We start from the raw sequence: 21,646 nt of genomic DNA, 5'->3' as shown, positions 1-21,646 counted from the left end.
AGAAGCTGCATGAACTTTCTAATCTGGAAGAGACCTTAGGATCATTTAGTCAGTCCACTATCCTTATTGTACAAGTGGGAGACAACACCTTCAAAGAGAAAGGGACTGGCTCAGGTCACACAGCAAGTGAGTAGCAAGGCCAGCTCTCTAACCAGAGCACTACCCCTGATGCCTTCCCAGCCTGCTCCCTCCCCTGCCGTGGGTGCCAGTGCCCTCCTGCCACCCACAGCAACACCGCAGCCTGGACATCTGCTCCCCCTAGTCACACATGCTCTCGTATTACTTTCTCCTCTTACACTCAGTCTCAGGGCCAGGAAAGATGCTACTAATTTTCACTAAAGAGTGCCTGATAGGCATGCACCTCTCCCAATCTTTATATTGTAAAAGAACCTTAGAACCCTTCTCCCTCTCCTCTCAACGCTCCACACAATACTCAGCTTGAATTATTATTACTCCAATGACAACTGGGGAAAGCCGTGGGTCCACATACATGATCAGCAATTAGGAGGACAGGTTTGGATTCAGACAGATTCGGGGTCTAATTCTGACATTCGGTAACTATGTGATCTTGGGAAAGTCACAAATTTTCTGAGCTCCCATTGGAGTGCTTACTACACCTCCGTTTCTGTATGTTTCTCTGTCTAATCCTCACAACCGAGGTGGGCTCCGTTGCCCCCATTTAACAAAAGAGGAACCAGTAGGTTGGAGAGGTGATGTGACTTCCCCAGGTCACCCCACACGCCAGGAGGTGAGAGGGCTGGGATGGAAACCCAGGCTCCTTCCTTCCAGGTCCCAAGGAAGCACCCTCTCCCCTCCAACACCCGTTCCCCTGACAGTTGTTAGGGGGAGGTCTTTGTGACATCCTCTGCCCTTGGGGACAGCCCAGAGCTGCCCCTGGGTCCAAAGAGGCTAGAATCAGCCCAGTTCTACAGAGGACACAGTTGCTGTGGGGCCTTCTCCGCCGGCCCCACCCACCCCATCGAGGCGCCCACAGCCGGTCCTAGGCTGATAAACCAGGGGCGACCGTGGCGCCTCAGCGCCCTCTAGCGGTGGCAAGAAAGAGCGTCTACGGAGAGAGGAAGAGGGACGGGGAGGGCAGGCAGAGGGGGAGAGGGAGGGATGGGGAAAAAGTTGGAGCAGAGAAAGGGGTTGGACAAGAGCAAGAGGAGACTGGCAGGGCATTTTGTCCCAGGCTCCGGAGTCCCTCTTTCTCCCCCTCCAGTGTTCCCTCTGCCAGCTGCATCTCTGGGTTTCTGCCCTCCAGCTCAGCCTAGGCCCTGGGGGCCTCAGAGGGCCACCCCAGCTCCAGAGAATCACTGAAACATCATCGGAAACCTTCTCTCCCACCAAACTGGGACAGTACGTCTGTCTCCTGGGATAGAGCTGCTAAGGCTCCCCTCCCCAGCTAACAAGGGGCCAAGAAGGAGTTCTTCCCTCCCCTCCCCCCTCCTCCCTCTCCCCTCCCCCATCAGAGACAGTCGGGCCCCGCAGGAGACCCCCCTCAATCACAGGGTTCCATGCCTCAGATCCGCCCCAGCCCTTACCCACTCCCTCCCCTCCCCCCACCCAGCCGCCCCAAAATCCCGGCAGCTGCAGTTGCCTTGGTAACAGCACCCCCCACCTGCCCAGCCCTTGCACATAAATAAACTGCCACCCAGGGAACTGGATGGAGCTGCTGGAAGAGGCCGAATGTGCAGAGCCAACTCATTTCCCGCTCCTCTCACTTCGGGATAATTAGTGCAAATTAAATTTCACACCCCTTCCCTAGCAGAGAGAGCTCCCTGGGAATGGATACCCACGATTCATGGGAGAACATACTTCCAACGTCTCTTCACAATGTGCAAACGTGAGAGAACATTTCTTGGCTACGAGTTCTCAACGATTCCCCAAAGTCGAGCTCAGACACACAGAGCCGCGCTGGTGGACCGTAAGGGTGGAACTCTGGGAAATGGGAGACGGCAGTCCAATCTCCAGTCTGGCACCCTTCACCCAGGCTTTCCTCATCTGTAAAACCAGAGGGATGGGCCAAATCGCCAGAGAAGGGAAACCCTTGAATCATCAGGGCCTCAAACACATCCATGTCCATATGCCTGCCCCCAGGCTGCTTCCTCCTGCCACCTGAGTGGTCACACAGCATCCCTAGCTCACAAGGGCTCCCCCGTGCTTGGTCTAAAGCTCTGTCTGCTGTCTGATTTTTGCACAAGGGGCCTGCATCTCATTTTGCACTGAATCCTGCAAATTATACAGCCTCTCCTCCCTGCACTCTTATTTACCCATGTGAAGAATCTGGATAAGCAAACAAGCACAACACACCTGGATGCAGATACGAATAGTACCTTCTGTGGACCAAAGGCTCTTTTAAGTGCTTTCTGTACCCTAACCTCATATGCCCCTCACCAAAACCCTGTGAGGCCAGTTCATACAGTGCTTCCTGAACCTTAACGTGCTCAGGGCTGGGGGTCCTGTTGCAGGATCCGAGTCAGCAGGTCTAGGGTAGGGCATTTCTGGCAGACTCCCAGGGGAGGCCGATGCATTGGATCCCAAGTCCTCATTTTGAGAAGCAAGGGTATAGTAAAGGCTATTGGTGCTCTGGTCCCCCAGCTGCTGTAATACACAGCATTATTTGCATGCATAATGGCATTCCCACACATAGTAGTGGATGTCAATTCATTGTAACGTCTCCTCACACACGTGCACCTACCCCTGGCTTCTGCATCCCAAAAGATGCAGGTGTGCAAATTCATTCATTCAGTCAGTGAGGAAATGAATTATTGCACATGGGTTTGGGCATCTTTCCATCAAATCTCAGTTCAGACATCACGCCATCCTGGAACTTTCCATGTCTCACTGAGATTAGGTCTGGAGCCCCATCTCTCAGCTCCCGCAGTACTGACCTGTGTTTACAGGTCTGTCTCCCCTGCTGGTCTGAGAGCTCCTCTAGGGCAGGAGACCTGGTCTGATTTGTCACCATAACCACACATAACCGTAACCATAACCACACGGCCTGGTCCCTAGTCAGCGCTCAATGCATCTTTATTGAACTGAATTTAATTCAGCGCTGCCATTTACTAGTCATGTGACCTCTGATGACTTCTCTGAACTTCTTTTTCCTCATCTTCCAGGAAGATGGCTCTGTTGGGGTCTGTAGTAGGTGAACTCAGTTCAGTCTTAAGGAAGGCACTAGGGAAGATTTCTTAAAGGAAAGGAAGAGACGTTGGGCTGAAATCTGAGGGAAGATCAGTATTTAGCCAGGGGAAGAGGGAAAAGGAGAGTTCCAGGCAGAGGGAATAGCATGTGCAAAGGCTCAGAGGTAAGGAAATGTGGCTCTTTCAAGGAGAAACCTGTTCAAAGGAGAAACTCGTGTGTCTGGAGTGCAGTGGGGACAATTCCCCATGAAGAGGCCAGAGAGATGCTGAGGGGCCACAGTTTAGATTTTATCTTGAAGGCAATGAAGAGCCATTGAAAATTTTAGTGATGACCTCTTATATGAGTTTTTCAAAGAGCCCTCAGACTGCTATGAAGCGGTCAGATCAAGGGCTGGGTGGAAGTGAGAATGAGAATGTGAGACCATTTAAAAGACTGTTGCCAGCAGCCAGGTGCCAGATGACGATAACTCAGACTAGAGCGGAGTCAGTAGAACCAGAGAGAAGTGGATTGTTCAGAGATACTTAGAAGGTAGAATTAAGTGCCTAGCAACAGCTTGGATGTAAAAACTCAGGGAGAAGGGAGAGCTGGCTAGACACCGCAGACCTCAGACAGATCCCCACCACCACCACCCCTCCCCCCCCCCCCCCGTCCCCGCTAGAAGCCAGGGAGCCACTCCCTCTACCTGCCTCTGAACTGCTCTCTTTGTCTTCCCCAACCACAGCCCACCTCACATGTGCTCACAGCCAACACAGGCACCGGGATGTTCTCGCAGCCTCTCTGGTGCCTCAGGGCCTTGGAAGTCTCGTCCCTTCCAGCCTCTTCTCCAGGCAGAGCCCCACCACAGCACTCAACACAAGGATGCCGGCAGACATTCTGCTCTGTCCACACTGATCTGAGTGGCCTCCAGGCACCAGCTGTCCAGAAAGAGCCCTGAACTGACAGTCCCTCTCTCACTCTCCCACTCACTTGCTCTGTGACCTTGACCAAGTCACTTTCTCTCTGGGCTCCAACTGTTTCTCCATCTATCAGTGAGAGGCTGGGGTGCTGATTCCTAAGGGTCTGGGCATCAGAGTACCAAATCTCCTGAGCTATCATGATTGGTTCCAGGGTGGGCACGTGACCCAAGCTGAATCAATGAAAGTCCATCCTGAGACTTTGGTGGAAACTATTGTACAAAAGCATTTCACTTCCTGCTGAGGTTGCTAGCTGGCAGCATGTGTGCCTGGGGATGCCAGGCCCCCCTCCCTCAGAAAGGGGTTTGTCTGCAAGCAAAGTCAATACTTATCCCTGAGGGCATGGTTCAAGCACCTGGATCCAGCCATGCCTGAAATCAGTTACATGGACCAATAAATTCCCTCTTTTGCCTAAGCCAGTCTGAATTGCACTTCTGGTGCTTGTCTCCAACGGAGTCTTGACCTATATAAGTCTTTCAACTCATACGTGCTATAATATTTAGTGCTTTCTCCTGTGATTCATGTGAGATGTCTCCCCTGCCCTCATCTGATTCTTCTTATCCTCGTATCTTGGAATGTAGCTGAAGTGCCTCCTCCTCCTCCTTCAGTAATCCTTCCCTGACCACCCTGGTCCAGGTTGCTCCTTGTGTTCCTGGCATTTCCCAAAATATGTTTCGCTAAATGCTAATCCTTCGAAAATCTCACTTAATAAAAAGGATTGTATGATCAAACAAGCTTGGGAAACACTGCATGCTGTATCTTCCTTTGAGGGGATTCACTGCCATGAGTCTATTAAGAATTCTGAGAAGTTCTAACGTAAAGAAACCAATTCACTTTGTTCAGTCCAGTGTTCCACGAACTTACATCCTCATGGAGCAGTTTCTTTTTTCATGGGCTACCTAACATCCTGCAGGACAATGTTCCAGGGTCTCCCTGGACAAACGCTACCTTTTCCTCAGCTTCCATTGAGTTACTCTTTGTTCCCTGCAGGGGCCTTTGCAGATCTAGTGCTTATGAAATGCCCCCTGCGTGTCAGGCCCAGAACAGGTGGCTGGGAATGCATGGATGAGTCAGTCACATCCCAGCCTGGAAGGAACCTGCAGGCCAAGGGACTGGCATGTGTTTCTGTGTGAGTCCAACCTGGGCCCACTAATGTTGTGTGACCTTAAGCAAGTCACTCTCCCCATGTAGGCTCCAATTTTTCCAGGATGGGATGCCGTGGTCCCTAAGGATCTGGCCAATCAGAGCACCAAACCCCTTAGACTGCGAAGTTCCAAGGTGGCCACATGACCTGAGTTGAGCCAATGAGAGTCCATCCTGGGGGCTCCCGAGGCCCTTCAGAAAGTTAGTTGCCACCTGTGATCATATGGCAAATGTGAGTTCGAGTGCATGAGTGCATTTTTGGTGGGCAAGAAGGTACATAGCTTTCAATACACTCTCTAAAGTCTCCATATCCCAAAGGAGGTCTATAAATGCTGGCAGTAATGAAAATTCAGTAACAGGAAAGTTAGGGTAAGGAACTTAAGACCTTGTATGAAAGGGTAGGGAGACCAAGGCTCTGAGTGAGTGAATGTGTTCAAGCCTCCATGAATGCTTTTATGTCACTGAGCTGACATGGTTTTGATCTCTGATGAATTCCAGTGACACCACTTTAATAGCTGTGTGTCCTCAAGCAAGTCACTTAACTTCTCTGTACCTCAGTTTCTTCACGTTGTTAAAATGAGGATACGTCCAGGTCTGATCTCGTAGGGGGAGGATTAAATGAGATCATATAGGTGAAATTCTTTATCCAGGGATGGACACAGGATAAATGTTAAATAAAGGTTAGCTAGTACCATAATAGTATAGAGAGAATTCAAAGGAAAGATAGCCCTTAATGAAGAGAATGGCAGTGAACTTCTGCAGGTTTTCCCTGAGTCACAGGAGGGACCTCCACACTCCATTTCCTTCTCCCTTTCCTGCCACCAAAATCTTTGCAGGCTTCCCACCCAATGAGTGTCCCCAAGGTGCCTGTCACTTCCCCTTACCTTGGGACCAATCAAAGCCAGAGTTCACAGTCCATTCTGATGCTCAAGGCTTCTTCGGCTTTGTGCTGTGGACCTGGGTCTCATACTCCTCATAGCTTGGGGTAGGCAGCTTCTGAGGTGGCTTCTGATGACGCCCACCTCCTGGTACTCATTTCCTTGTGTAATCCCCTCCCCTTAAGTGTGTGTTAGGGGTACGGTTAGGGTGACCTAGTGACTTGCTTCTAACAAGTAAAATAGTACAAAAAATGTTAGAACATCACTTTTTAAATTAGGCGGCAAAACACTGGCTTCTGTGTTGCTGGCTCTGCTGAAGCCGGCCACCATGTTGTGAGCTAACCAATGGAGAGACCCACATGGCAAGGAACTGAGGGCCACCTTTGATCAACAGAGAACGAAGAACTGAGGACTTCAATCCAACAGCCATCAGGAACTGAATTCTGCCAAGAGAAGTGAGCTTGGAAGCAGATCCTTTCTCAGTGAAGCTTTGAGCTGAAGCAGCCTAAGCTGGCATTTTTATTGCAATTTCATGAGGGTCCCTGAGCCAGGGGACCTAGCAAAGCGCCCCTGATTCCTCACCCACAGAAAATGTGATACTAAATGTTATTGTGGAAAGCCACCAAGTTTGGGGGCAGTTTGTTACACAGTAACAGATCACTAATACACAAAAGGAGGTGGGTTTTTGTTTTTGTTTTTGTTTTTGTTTTTGTTTTTTTTGGCTCCCTTAGCTGAAAAGTCCAGGAGTAGAGTTTGTTTCAGGTCTAGCTGGATCCAAATGCTCAAATATCAACAGAAATCTGTCTTGGTTTTCCATGAGAACAGAACCTGAGACAAGGATCTGGGTGCAGGTGGTTTATTTGCGAGGGGATTGTAGGAAGCAAGAATGAGAGAGAGAGAGAGAGAGAGAGGAGATTGAGACAAGGAAGAAGGAAATGGTGATTAAGGGTGTGTTTTCCAATTTGCTGCCATAAGCAACAAAAGCTGGACTCCTTTGGAACCTCTGAGAAGCCTGCTGCCTCCCAGTACTGTCCTTCTAAGCACAGGAGCCCGGGCATTCACTCCCAGCTCCTCACTGCACCAACTGAAGGAAGCCCTGAGGGTGTCAACTTCCCTGAACATCAGAGCTGCACCTAGGCTCCGGCTCCATCGCTCCTCAGCTCCAGAGATGCTTGAGGTGGACCCTGGCAGCTGTGCCTGGGATCAAGATGATGCAAGATTCCAAAACATTTGCTCTCTCCTCTGCCCCTCAGTTCCCTCCTCTGAGATGCCTGCAGCACCAGACAGCCTCTTCCAAACCCTTCCAGCGGCACTGGCGGCCCCGGCTCTTTCCCCACAGCTCAGCAACCCCTGGGCAGAAAGTTTCTCTTTCCCAATAGTTCCAGCAAAAGTCTCAGGATTGCATTTTCTTGGACAACGAAGATCACATGCTCATCCCTGAACCAACCGCTGCTTCAGTTGGCTGGGCCTGTCTTGACCACCTATCCCTGGGGTCATGGACCAGAGTTAGTTTCTCTGTTGAAATTTGGGGGAGAAAAAGGAGGAGGAAAGCGGGGGTGGGGAGAGAGAAAAGGAGGGGGAAGGGGAGTGGGAGGGGAACGGGGGGTGAAGGAGAAGAAGGAGAAGAAACGAATGCTAGGAGGGAAACAGACGTCCACTAATTCTACATGAGTCATGATTCATATTCGCGGGTCATAAGGTTAGTTTAATAGGTGATCATTTCCATTTTGTTGATGAAGTAGAACAGTCATTTTCAAACTTTAGCCACATCAGGATCACCCAGAAGCCCTGTTAAAACCTAGACTTCTAGGCATTACTCCCCAGAGTCTCTGATTCAGCGGGTCTGGGATGGGGCTCAAGAAATTGCATTTTAAGTTCCCAGGTGATGCTGATGCTTCTGGTCCAGGGGCCACACTTTGAGAACCAGTGGAATAGAAAATATCAGAGTATACTGGTAGTAATAAGAGTGTTTTGGCCCATGGAACTTTTGTTCCAGTGACATATGCATGTGGACACAGGGTCACCATGGGAAAGGCATTTCTAACTGAAACCACCCCAGTGCAGCGAGATTAAGTAACTCTCCCGAAGTCACAGAGCTACCAGGTAGGGGAGCAGGGATTTGAAATCAGGTCCAACAGGCTTTGAACCACAATGCGACACTGACTGTGACCGAACTACACGCAAGTAACTCACCACAGGCTTTGGGCAATTTATCAGGCTGTGTTTGCCACATGAAGAAAGGAGGGTACAAAATAAGCTGTTGTAACAAATAGACCCCAAAATATATTGGCTTAAATGAGATGCAAGTTCATTTTTCCCTCATATGACAGTCCAGAGGTACATATCCAGGGCAGCTCTGCCAGCCTTCACATGTGGCCTCCGTGCTGGGGTCCAAGGATTCTGCTCCAGCAGTTGGAATAAGGGATGGGGAGAGGGAAGTTCACTCCTGTCCTTTTAAGGGCCCAACCTGGAAATTACTCAACTCATTTTCACTCACATCCTATTTGCTAGATCCTATCACATGATTGGATTGATTGCAAAGGACACTGGGAAATGTAGTCTTGAGCTGGAGGACCACAAATACTGGGGACAACTGGCAGACTGTACACTACCACGTAGTGTGTGGCCTGAAGGGCCTACCCAAGGCATCCAGGAGGAGGAGGGCAGCCCCTGGAAGGATCCCCAGAGGGTTGCCTAGTGGCAGTGTCCCCCGCAGAGAACAGGATAGTCGACCAGCTTTACTCCCCCAAAACAGGGTCCAGCCACCCTTCTCCAGCCCCAGCTGCAGATCTAATGCTAAACTCCTACCCAGACTATCCCAACTTCACATTCCCTAACAGGTTTCTATGGAGAGCATATTTTCCAGCTTATTACATCATGTCAAGTAAAGCTTTCAGTTTAAGATTCAAAGTTTATTTACTTAGAAAATGTTTGCTTTATCAAAAAAGGATGCTGTGTGGATATTAATAAAGCCATGTACCTCCAGCCAAGAAAATAATTGCCTCTGGTTGAATGGGAGTGAGACCACATTAGACTTTATGCCAGGGCTCATTTTTATTGGCCCCGCCACTGTCTTATTCCCAACCGCAGATGCTTCTTTCTCTAATCTTTCCGAAAAAGCAGTGACTCATAAACAAGAACAGATTTCTCTTGCTTGCAGAAAAGGTAAATTGCTGGCAGAAATAAATTTGCAGATGCTAGAATTTCACAGAGAGGAGCTTGCTGGTGGAGAGGGTTTGCTAGCCTGCCCTGCTCCCCCCTCCCCTCTCCCTATCTGTACCCTTTAGCTTCCCTACCAAGTCAAGCTGGGTGCTACTGGGGCCTTGCTGGCTCTGATGTTGGGTGTGGCGAGGAGGTGGGCTCCACCTTTGAGAATGACTCCTCTGTTTATCTCCCGATTTGTCCCAGTTCCTGGGCCTGGGATTGGGCCCGGAGCCCCTGAGGTGGAGGACTTCGGCATCCCAGCGCCACACAGTACATCGACCTCGATTTATGTGGGTTACTCCCAGCCTGTGGACCTGTCGCCTGGCAAGGAGGGGGTGGGACCTGCCCAGGGCCTGCGGGAGGTGGTTCCTCTCTTAGGCAGACTAGAGACCCAGGTCAGCAGCAGATGGGCTCAGATGCCAGAGCATCTTCCTTCTGAGAGAGAGGGCCTGGGACAATGTCTAGAAACTTCCCTCTCTGATACAGAATCCATGGCAGAAAGGAAGAAGGGATGCAGACCACTCTTTTCAAAGCCACTGCTGCGTGCTCTCCCCCTGCCAGGCCTCTACATGCCTCTCCCCCCGTCCTCACAGCCACCCCAGAAGTTACTGTACCCATTTCACTGATAAGGAGACTTGAGTCACAGGGAGGGGAAGTCACTCACCCACACTCATGCGCCCTCTAGTGGCAGTTCAGGGATTCAAGTAGACCCTGCAACTGATCTCATTTTCCTTAAGACCTCCCTTCTCCTCTTCCCTCTCTCTCCTCTTCTCTCACCCACCCCTCCCAGCCACCTTACCTTACCCCTAACTTCACTCCACTGGAATCCTGACTCCCTCCTCCTCTCCACTGCTCTTTTTATACTAAGCACAGAGCATCCAAGGGAGAACATTTTTCCAAAGAAAACAAATGTAGAAGAGCCAGAAGTAGGGGTAGAGGGAACCTCTGAGCCCCATAGGAAAAACTCAGCTCCCAACAGAGGTAAAGGCCTCAGAGATGAGCCATGGTCCCTCCCCAACTCCCACTGACACCCAAAGGGCAAGTTAGACTTGCCATGACCCCAGTGTATACCTAGAACCACCTTACCAACTAAGTTTTCAAGTGTTTAATATCCCTGCACTTCCCTCTCATGCCTATAATCTTCCCTGTTGATAATTTGATAATTTAAGCTTCTAATTGCTATTAAAGTCCAGATTTCTACCACCCCCAACCCACAGCCTTCCCAGAAAGGGTCAGTCATTTCCACTATAGTGTGAATAAGTCTCAGACACTTCCCTAAGAGAGGATGTTACTAGGAGAGGTTAGCCCCGGGGAGACATGGGCTCTCTCCGTGTCCACACTTCTCCAGCAGCCAGAGGGACTCAAGGCTGCATTGTCTCCAAACACTCCAGAGCTGAAAGACGCCAGATGTGGCCAATGGCTGCCCCACAGCAGGTCAGGTGCCTCCCTACACTAATTCCTAGCATGGTAAAGGCCTGACTGAGGTCCCACAGGCAGCAGATGGTGAGCCAACTTCTGCGTTGCCATGGCAGCCCTGAAACGGGAGTGAGGAGGCAGCGTTGTGTCTTATGCCTAGATTATAGGAGGGCACATGGGTAGATGGATGCAACCCCATCGGGTGGCTGCAGGAGTCTCTGGATGTGCCCTGGCAGGGTGGGGCAGTGGTCAGGGGCCCAGGTCCTGGATGCCAACAGATCTGGGCTCCATGCTGCCCAGATCCTCAAAACCTGACTGGCTCAAGGTCAGGGGCAACTGAGGAGCTTCCAGGGACCTGCAACCCCTGCACAGAGGTTCAAAGACCTGTTATATATAGGACCCTCAAAGACAGAAGAGGTCTCAGAGAAAAATGACCTTTGGGAAGCAAAGATCAAAGGGCAAGAGAGGTCCCCAGGACCTGTCTTCCTCGTCTCTACCCAGAGGAGATGCCAGTGCTGAGGTCTCCGAGTGGCACCAGTGTCCAGTGTAGGTTCCAGCCCGAGGTGATCCCCTCCACCTCCAGGTCCCTGTCGGCAGTTCTCTCTCCCAGGGCCTGCCTGAGCCAAGCTGCAGGAACAGGCGCCTCGGAAGCAGGCTTTGGGACAAGCTAGAAGGAGCTGGCAGGACACCCACCCAAGGCTGAACCTTGAAGCCCTTCCCCAGCCCACCCCCGGAGCCAACACTGGTCCTCAGAGGACCTTCCATTGTGTGCACCCACACAGCATGCACACACACATGTACACATACAATGTGCACATACAAGGTGTACACATAGGCTGTGCACACACCGTGTGTATACACACAAAACATGCACACACGTGTACACCCAGTGTGTGCGCACAATGTGTACACACACTATGTGCGTTCACACAATGTGTACACACACAATGTGCACACACACACAACATGCACACCCTTAGAGTTCACATGCAGTGACACAGCGTACACAGTAAGTGCTCAGGGGTGAGTGTGCTGTGCACTTGCCCCAAGGGCCCCCTTATCTGCCAGTGCATATAGACACACTGTGCACAACTTGTGCACACAACACACACGCAGGACACCCATACACTGGGCAGAAAAAGCGCCCAGCAAGAACTTATGCAAACACACCCACACGCCTCCCCACCTCGTACACAGCGAGCACACAGAACGAAGGCGGCTTGTGTGTGAATCAGGGCATGTGTCCATGCAGTGCTGCAGGAGAGGAAATCCACAGTGCACACGCACGGCCATGCACGCGCACAGCAGCTCCACACACAGCACCCTCAGCCGGGCCAGGCCGGCCCTGGGAAGGGGCAGAAAGAGGCAGGGAAGCCCAGGCCTCCTCCCCAGAGACAAGCTAAGACCTGGAGAGGTAGCCTGGGGCCTGGGGCAGGCCTGACTCAGCAGGTGTGCCGGCCCCTACGAGGGATGGACTACGAGCGATGGACGGTGAGGTCAGAGACCCATTTCCCTGAGAGGAGGGAGTGTCCAGGCTACAGTCAGGCCAGGCAGCCCTGTAATCAATGGGGGCAGAGGTGGGGCAGCCCCAGGGAGGCTCCCTGAGCCAGGCTGAGGCCAGGGGTGGAGCAGGCTCCACCTTGCCTGACTCTGGCCTTGTCTCTGTTACACCCACAGGGCCAGGAGCCCAAGCTGGGGGAAGAGGGAGGATGAGCCTAGAGCCACAGGGTGGGCATCTGGAGGCCTGGGTACTAGGTTTGGCTCTTTCTCTGCTGAAATGGGCATCCCGGGCAGGCCCCTGACCAAACTTGGCTATGGTTTCCCCACTGAGTACCCGGGGAATACCCTTGGCTAGCTGCCCTCTGTGCTCCTACTGAGGCCAGGGTCCCCTAGTCATCTAAGCATCTGACTCACTGGGTGGCACCCGCCATGGTCAGGGTCCGGGCCCCACCCCTCTGGGAACTCTCCAGCACCAGCATGGGATGGGCTCATGGGAAAGACCAGTAGGAGGCTGCACCTCCCATGTGGCCCGTGGAACAAGGTGCCAGGTCTAGCTTGGTCTGCTCTTTGAGACATGTACCACTTGGGGACACGACCACCCCAGCATCATGCAAGAAGCACCAGGCTGGAGGTCAGAATGAGTAGGTTCTAGCACTGACTCTGTATGGTCCTGGGCAAGTCCCCACTCTGGGCCCATACTTAATAAGGAAGTTGAACTAGCGCTGGTCTCCCAGGGACATCTGGTTCTGAGATTCCATGACCAGAAGCAGCAGGTGGGCCAAGCTGGAGCAAAGAAGGAGAAGATCTTAGGGGGAGGCCCCTCCCCCAAGCTGAGATTTCCTGAGCAGCTTCTGGGTCAGGCACTGGGTCAAGCCCTGTATACACACAATCTCAGTTATGAGGAAGGTGCTAGGAAGATCCCCAACTTACAGTTAAGGACATGTCAGCTTAGGAATAACCCAAGGTCAGATTCCCAGTAAATAATAGGATCAAGATTCAACCTCACATTTGTCTTAGATCTTAAACCCAGGAAAACTACACATGGGCAGAGTCTTTCTAAGTGCTTTACATGAATTAACTCTATCTACAACCCCAAAGTGGGTTCTATGATTATCTAGACTTTGGAGAAAACAGAGACGTCTCTGTTAAGTAACTTGCCCAAAGCCACACAGTTGGAAAGTGGAAAGCTGGGGTCTGAAGTGCGGCAGGCAGACTCCATCCAGAACTTAACCTTTCAACCATTACACTAAACCAACCCTGCCTGCCCCCACACACACACAGCCCAGCCCAGGAGAGCACCAGACTGTGCCCACACTGCTTTCCACTGACCATGTGTATCAGTTATCAACTGACTCAGTAATGCTGTGTAACAACCACAGAACCTCAATGGCACACAACAATAAACATTTATTTTCTCACCAGTCTGCAAGGCAGTTGGGTGGTTCTGTTGCTTTGGGTCAGGCTCAGCTGATCTCAGCTAGTCCTGCTCATGGGTCTGCTGGCGGCTGGCAGGTGGGCTGGGGGCTGGTGGGTCTAAGATGGGCTCACGCTCAACTGTCTGACAATTAGCTGCCTGTCAGCTGGGATGATGGAAGTGACTGGGCCACGGGTCTCTCCTCCTCCAGGAGGCCAGCCCAGAATTGCTGACAGAGCAGTCACAAGAGAGAAAGTGAGAGAAGGTGAGAGAGAGGGAGGGAAGAGGGGAGGGAAGGAGAAAGAGAAAGAGGGAGAGGAGACAGAAAGGAAGCAGCAAGTCCTCTAGAGACCTCAGCGTGGAGCCAGCACATAGCCTCATCCCCCTTGCATCAGCCAAAGCAAATCACCAGGACCCCGGGACTCAGGTGCCAGGGAGAGGGAAAATAGACTCCACCTCTTGCAGGGAGAAGCTGCAAAGTCATTTTGTAAATGGTGTGATTACAGAGAAAAAGGAAGAGAGCTGGGCACATTTTTGCAATTGACCTACCACACCACGTGTCTATTTCCACTTTCATTGTTACACATCCTCTTATCTCAGAGTCATCGAAAATTAGGGCAGGGACAGGGAGGCTTAGAAATCGGCTAGTCCCCAGTCACCCATTCTACAGATGGGGAGCCTGAGGCCCCGAGAGGGAAAGGAACGTGCCCGGGGTCCCAGCCCAAGACTCTCCTCTGGCTCAGGGAGCGGCGCAGACTGGCCACCTTCCCTCGCCTCAGAGCTGCTGGTGCCCTCACTACCACCCCACTGAGCTGACACTTGGCACTCCGTCCCCTTGGAAGATGGCTCTCCTCCCAGCCCCCACCCCCTCATGCTCTCCAGACTGAACACTCCGTATTTATATGAGTCACACCAAGACCTGACATTTGTGTAATTGTCTTCCACATACAAAGTGTCTTCACCCAGTATTCAAGCCCCCCCCATCACCATAAAAGGGAGCAAAAGCAAAGATAACAATCAGCCTGACTGTTTACTGAGCACACTGTTCTAAGCCCTTGACGTGTATTCACTCATTCAATGCTCACACCAACACAGTGAGCAAGGTACGATCGATCATTATCCTAATTACAGGAGGGGAGGGTGAGGTTCAGAGAGGTGAAGTGGTTTTGTACCCAAGGCCACGTAGCTAATCAGTATCCAAGTGATGGCACAAACCTACGTTGGTCCAGCTCCCAACCCCAGGCTATGCCAAGTCACTGGGGTAGCCTGGAGAGGCCGTGCCTGAGCTCTTTATTTTTATCTCCCCAGAGTTCTGGCCTGGTTTGCGGCTGGGGGTGGGGCTTATTTCCGGAAAGAAAAGCTATGCATGAGCTCACCAGGAATCAGAGAGAGAGGGCGTAAATTCGAATCCTGATTCTGCTGCCCAAGTTCAAATCCCAGTTCTGCCACCCAATAGCTGTGTGACGTTGGCAATCTACTTAACCTCTCTGTACCTCAGCGTCACAGTCTATAAAATGGGATGATGCCAAGAGTACTCACCTCCTGGGTTTATTGTGATGATTCAGTGAGTTAACATATATAAGGTAATTACTGGCACACAGTAAGTGCTCAATAAACACTGGCTGTTAGTATCACTGTCTGGCTTCTTTTATTATCACCCTTCTAATATTATCACCCTTTTGGCTTCTGGAATACTAGAGAGTGACCTCACTGGCTGCTGACAAGCCAGCTAGCTCTCAACGCTGCCCTGCAAGTCGTGAATCTCTCCACCAAAGGGATGAGAGGGCAGATGTCCACAGGTCTGCTCCCCTCCCTTCATGTCCCCTGAGGGCTGGGTCCAGACTTTTAGAGATTCCAAGCAGTGAGGAGAGGGTGGTGCACCCCTCCACTGCCCATGTAAGTCCAAATAAAAACAGTACTAAACCATCAAACGAGCACAAAGAAGTTTAACAATGGTCTGATTCTTTGCATAATGACAACGTTGACGTTTTTTCTCAAATATAATGAGTTTATTTTGGTGCCTCCATCTTGCTGGCATCTCAAGCCTGTGCCAGGGCTGACTTAGAGTGTTCCTGAGCTGGGCTCACAGGTGGCCTGAGGAATCCGTAGACGCCAGGCTAGGCGCAGGGGCCCTCAGGAAGCATCCTTTCCCAAGAGCATCCCACCCTCTAAGGAGAGGCAAGAAGAAAACCCCCACCCAGGATGCTAAAAAAAAACCCCTCAACCAACAATTTGGCAGCTGCGGTTGCCAGGGAGATGATGAGGGATGCAGGCTTGGTAGAGCCCCTGCCTCCACCCCAGGGGGGCATTCTCCTGGTGTCATCATGGGGGCGAGGGGCCAGGCCAGGAAACATGAGCCTGAAGATCACATTCCCCCATTGTCCTCCCGTTGTCCTCAGAGCAGAGGGCGTGGACCAGACAATGGGTTGATGGACAGTAGGGAACAGCAGATGGTTTCTCCCAGCCCCCACCCCGCCAGCTGGTGCTACTCAGTTTGCCAGGCCTGTTGGAGAGGTCGGGATGGAGGCCGGGCCCAGCTGGCTGCAGACCCCAGCCTTGCACCTGCCCACATCGGGTTTTTGGAAAAGAGGCTTGAACTGGGAATTAAGACCCCTGTGATGGAAAATAAGAGGAAGGATGATAACAGCCAACATTCACTGTGTCTAAAAAGAAATCAGCTCTTCATGTAAAATCTAAACCCCTGCAAGGCCCAGCACGACCAAGCCCAGGCCAGCACTCCGGTGTCTCTGCAGTGCTCGCTCCTGAACCTCTGTACCAGGGCAGCACCGCCCTTCCTGTGCCTGAAATACAGTCCTTCCTTTCCAACCTCTGCGCCTTTGCATATGCTGTTCCCATATCCTGGACCACCACCACCTCCACCTCCACCTCCCCACATGGTCAGCTCCTCTCCATAATTCACAGCCCACTTAAACAGCACCTCTTTGGAGAGGCTGGAGAAGCTCTGTCTGATATAGATCACTGTTTGGCTTCTTCAAACAGCACTTGTCACAGTTTATGATTATTGATTTTATTTGTTTCCTCCTTTATAATCTGTCTCCCCCCACCATCTGTCAGCTCCCAGAGCACAGGGACTATCTCTGTCTCATTCTCTGCTGTGTCCACTGCATCAAGAACAGTGCCTGGCACATAGTAAGTGCTCAGTAAAATGTTTCTGGAACTTCTCAAGCTCTAGGCATTTCATCCTGCCCATCTATTCTATGAGGCTGTGGTTGTCCCCATTTTACAGAAGGAAGAGTGGAGATTCAGAGAGGTTAGTCATCGGTTAAACCAAGACTAGAATCTGGGGGTAATCCAACTCCAAAATCCCTGCTCTTAATCCTACTCCATCCACTGCCTCCTCCCAGCTCTACCAGCACCAAATCCCTCTCAGGGGAGGACAATTCCCTTCCCCTTCTGGGTCTCTGTTTTCCCATCTGTAAAATGACAAAAACACAGCTCAGCATCCCTGGAGGTTCTTGTTGCTCTGATAGTCAAATATCCTTACAGAGATGAGCAGCCCAACCGAGACCCACCTGTCCTGTTTAATTCATGGCCTCCGCACTGCCTGGGTTTTAGGCGCGGGAGTCTTGGGTTGGAGTGTTGACAATGATAAGGAGGAACTGGAACTCTCCCACACTGCTGGTGAAAATGCAAAATAGTAGGGCCACTTTGCAAAACACTTGACATCCACTTACCATATGACCCAGCAATTTCACTCAAGAGAAACGGAAACAGATGTCCAGCAAAGACTTCTATGTGACTGTTGACATCAGATTTCTTTGTAACAGCCCCAAACTGGAAACAACCCAAATGTCCATCAACCAGTGAAATGGACAAAAAAATGTGAGACCTCTATACAATGGAATACTATTCAGCAGCGAAAAGGGATGAAGTACTGACAGAGCAACAACATGCGTGAGTCTTAAATAATTGTGCTGAACCAAAGAAGCCAGACACAGAAGACCTACACCGTATGATCCCAACTATGTGAAATTCTACAAAGGGCAGAACCAACATTTCTGGAGCCCAAGGCAAGCATACAAATGGAGGTCTGGGTCCAGAGCATCCCCCATCCCTTCTTTTCCCAACAGAGATTCCATCTTCCTCTGCAAGGGCTTCACATGCACAGGTGGGGCCTCTTGTGAGGCTGGCCAAGCACCATCCACAAGTCTGACAAGTGACCAACCTTTGGACTTAGGGACACAAACACCAAAAGTGTGGTCCAACTATAGGAGGATGACTCAGGGAAAAGGCTCATGCAAGCCCTGGAGGCAAATGTGGGAGAAGGGAATTGGGGGGCCTGGGTCCCAAAGCCTAGTCCAGAGGAGGAGGTATGGCTTCTGGGTGGACATGACCCCTTGGCCTTGCAGACTGTTTGCCCCGTGGGGATGGGCCAGGCCAGAGGAAAGCCAGATCCCGAACTTCTAAAGCACAGGGCCTGGACAGGGGGCCCAGCTGCCCAAGGCTAAGGGCTAAGGGCAGTCTTTGAGGGGTGGTGACTCTGGGGTCAGGTCACAAGAGGTTTCAAATGCCAAGCTAAAGAGCTGAGCCTGCTCTTTTGAAAGAAATGAACATCCATTGATGAATTTGGGGACACAGGAGAGTCAGGAGCTGATCTGGACTTTGGAAAAACTCATTTAACACGTATCTATGGATTATCTACTATGTGCCAGGGCCTCAACCAGGAATTAGGGCGATGACCATGACCCAGATATGACTGTCTAGGAACCAGCCACACCAGAAGGGGAAGGGAAGAGTGCTTGGTGGGAGAAAGGAAAGGGAACCCCACTGACTGTGCGTCTGCTTTGCGCCAGGCTCGGTGCTGGCCATTTCAGATAATTTATCTTGGTGAATCCTCCCCATAGCCTGTGAGGGAGGTCCTACTGCCCCCCTTTTACAGATGAGGAAATTAAGGCTCCAAGTGAGTTGCCCAAGGTTACACAGTCAGGAAGGAGTTGAGCTTGATTTGAAACTGGATATGACTCCAAACTCAGGGTCCTTTCTGCTTCCACAGAGAATGGAGCTGTAACTCTTCCCAGGGTGCAAGAGGAAGTTAGAAGGCGGTCACATTCCCTGGGGGAAAAGGAGCTGATGGCCCCTGAAGACCAGGGAGCCCCGCAGCCCAGCCAGCTAGAGCAACATCACTTGTCCTTTTTAGAATTAAAAATGATGCAAAGCAATCTATTCCAGCGGGAACAGCCTCCCAATTCCCTGTGGTTTCATCACTCTTGCCTTCCTCCGGCCCCTTCCCTGTTGGATTTCTCATCCTCATCTCAGAAAAGCTAGAAGGGAGTGGGGGAAGGGAGATCCTTCTTCTCCAGAAAGCTTGGTCCTTTGTATGCTTTGGAGAGACTGGATTGGAACCAGCCAGGGAACACCCTAAAAGAAGATTCCCCAGGATTTGCTCCTGTGAAGACAGTACCCAAGGCATTAAGGTATCTTCTCCAAAGACCACAACTCGTGGGTGTGTGTCTGTGTGTATCTGTGTGTGTCTAGATGTGTGTCCACGTGTATATCTCTGTGTGTCAGTAGTGTGTCCCTGTGTCTGTCTGAGTGTGTGTGTGGCCATGTTTGTATGTGCGCATGTGTATATATGTGTCTCTGTGTCTCTGTGTGGCTGTGTGGGGAGATGACCCTGGCTTCTGACAGGCACAAATACTCCATGTCAGTCCCGGGTTCTGGTTCTGTCTATACAGCTCGCTGGCTGCGGGACCCCTCACCAAGTCACCTAATTCCTTGAGTCTTCTCCCCTCCCCTGTGAACTGGGGAGAGTGGTCCTCCCATCAGCTAAGTTGTGGTGAGGACTGACGGACTGATGTCTCATGAGCATTGTTCCAGATACAAACTGACAGGAGGTTATGTTATTAAGGCCTTTCTCTTCTTCTTCTTCCTCATACCACTTACATTCACCTATGTAACCATTCGTTATTGGCCCATCATGTGCCAGGTGCTCCAGTTTCAGGCACGAAATACCCTTTCTCAAATGTTACAGAAAAGGAACAGAAACCAGACTCAAATAGTCCAGTTTCCGGTTCTTATTTATTCATTCGTTCGTTGTCTATTGTGTCCCTTTCTAGCTGTATGAGCTCAGGCCAGTCATCTTCCTCACTAAGTCGCCACTTCTGCATCTGTAAACAGGACCTGGAAAGGATGCCTGCCTACCTTGTTTAAGCACTGGAAGGATCGATTGAAAACAACAGTGAAGGAAAGGGCTTTTTCATAAATACGGCACAAATAGTAGCTATTACTCATGTGAGGAGGTGCACCTCCATTTAGGGGACAAAGCGGTACAACTCAGCTGGAGGAAATCTCAGGCTATAAACGATAAACACAGCGGCAGTTTACAGGTGCCCAGCTGAACCACAGCTTCCATCTCGCAGTTATTCACTATGAGGACCTCACGCTAGCAGGCTCTCCCTGACTCCGTGCCCACCCTGGCCCAGGTGGCTCTGCTTTCCCTGGGCCTCTATGTTCTTCCTTCCTTGAGACAGTCTTCTCTTGGGTTGCTCCCAGTTCTCAGAGCTTTCTAATTAATTAGCCTCCGGCCCACTTACACTCTGGAGAGCATCAGTGGCCTCTGCCACCGGGATGCAGCCACTCCTCTTCTCCAGGTTCACATTTCCAAACAGCCATCCGAGCTCGCATCTGTCCCACTCAGGGGTAACCAACAACACATCCCCTGAGACAGAAACTTCTCAAGAACCTCGGTCACTCATGCTTACCTTCCAAAATGTTTTTGGTTTACCAGTTGCTCCAGCCTGGAATACTCCTTCCTACCTTCCTCCATAGGCCATAGACACACACCAAAGTCTGGCAAAGAGGAAGCAGTTCAGGGTGTACCCCAGCTCTCCCTCAAGTAGCGGTGCATCTTGGTAAGTTGCTTCACCTCTATTCCTTCATCTGTCATGTGGGGAGAAAACCAGTGCATACCTCATAGAGTGTTCATGAGAATTCAATTAGCTTGTGTACAGTGCTTAGAATAGTGCCTGGTACATAGTATGTGCTCAAGAAATGTTAGCTTACCACTCCATTTTGCAAGAGTCAAGTCAAGAAGCCTGCCCTGGCCAGCAGATCTCTCCTTCTGAGCTATCACTGACACTTATGTGGGTATTGACTTTTTCCTAACTCCATCCATCTCGCAAGCATTCATTGAGTTCCCACCGAGAAAAATAAAACAGGGCACTGGCCCCAAGGTTCTTCAACCCAATGGGGAGGACAAGGTCATCAAAATCCGGGGTGAAGAGTACAGGGAAAGAGAGAGCATGGGATAGCTGGAGAAAACCAGGGGTCAACTGGGTTTGGTCCAAAAGGCTTCCTAGAAGGAGAGCTGACTGATTAGAATCTTCAAAGATGAATAAGTGTGAGGTCAAGAAAGGGAAATGGCACTCTTTCCGACAAAGGGAACAGCGTATACAAAAGCCCAGGAGTAAGGAAAGGTCTGGCCCCTGGAGGAACTGCAGGTAATCCAGGTGGCCTGAGCAGAAAGGGGTGGGGGGAGGGGCTAGAGATGGGCTTGGAGGTAAACAGAGACCAAGATCACAAAAGGCTCTCAATCACAAAAGGCCCTGTTTAAAAGCTAAAACTTCTAAGTGCAACCTAGTATCCGGGATCAGAGTCTGGAACAGAAAAAGGACAATACAGGAAAAAGCTGGTGAAATCTGAATGAAGTCTGTAATTTAGTTAATAATGTTGTCCCAATGCTAACTTCTCGCATTTAACAAACATACTGTGGTTATATGAGATGTTAACATTAGAAGAAGATGAGTAAAGGATATATGGGAACCCTCTGTAATATCTTTACAACTCTCCTATAAATAGAAGATTTCAAAATAAAAAGGTTTTTTTTTTAAAAAAAAAGACTAAAACTTTATCCTGGGAGTAATGGGGGAGCCATTGAATGGTTTATAGCAATGGAATAACCAGGTCAGATTTGCGTGCCTAAAGTGAGAGACAGGAGGGGATAAGTCTGGACCCAGAGAGAGAGTCACTTG

The 21,646-nt window shown here is 50.7% G+C and overlaps 1 long non-coding RNA gene across 2 annotated transcripts in view; it reads right to left on the bottom strand.

Moving 5' to 3' along the window:
* LOC135322905 (uncharacterized) overlaps nt 1-17,288 on the bottom strand; it is a 91,408-nt gene extending 74,120 nt beyond the window's left edge. For both annotated transcript variants that reach the window (XR_010383949.1, XR_010383950.1), the window contains exon 1: nt 17,189-17,288. This is a non-coding gene — a long non-coding RNA (uncharacterized LOC135322905). The remainder of the gene's footprint in view (nt 1-17,188) is intronic.
* Between the last annotated feature and the right edge of the window lie 4,358 nt (nt 17,289-21,646).

Source organism: Camelus dromedarius, chromosome 14 (genome assembly GCF_036321535.1).
Source record: "Camelus dromedarius isolate mCamDro1 chromosome 14, mCamDro1.pat, whole genome shotgun sequence".
NCBI lineage: Eukaryota > Metazoa > Chordata > Mammalia > Artiodactyla > Camelidae > Camelus > Camelus dromedarius.
This window is presented reverse-complemented; position numbering and strand designations above follow the sequence as displayed.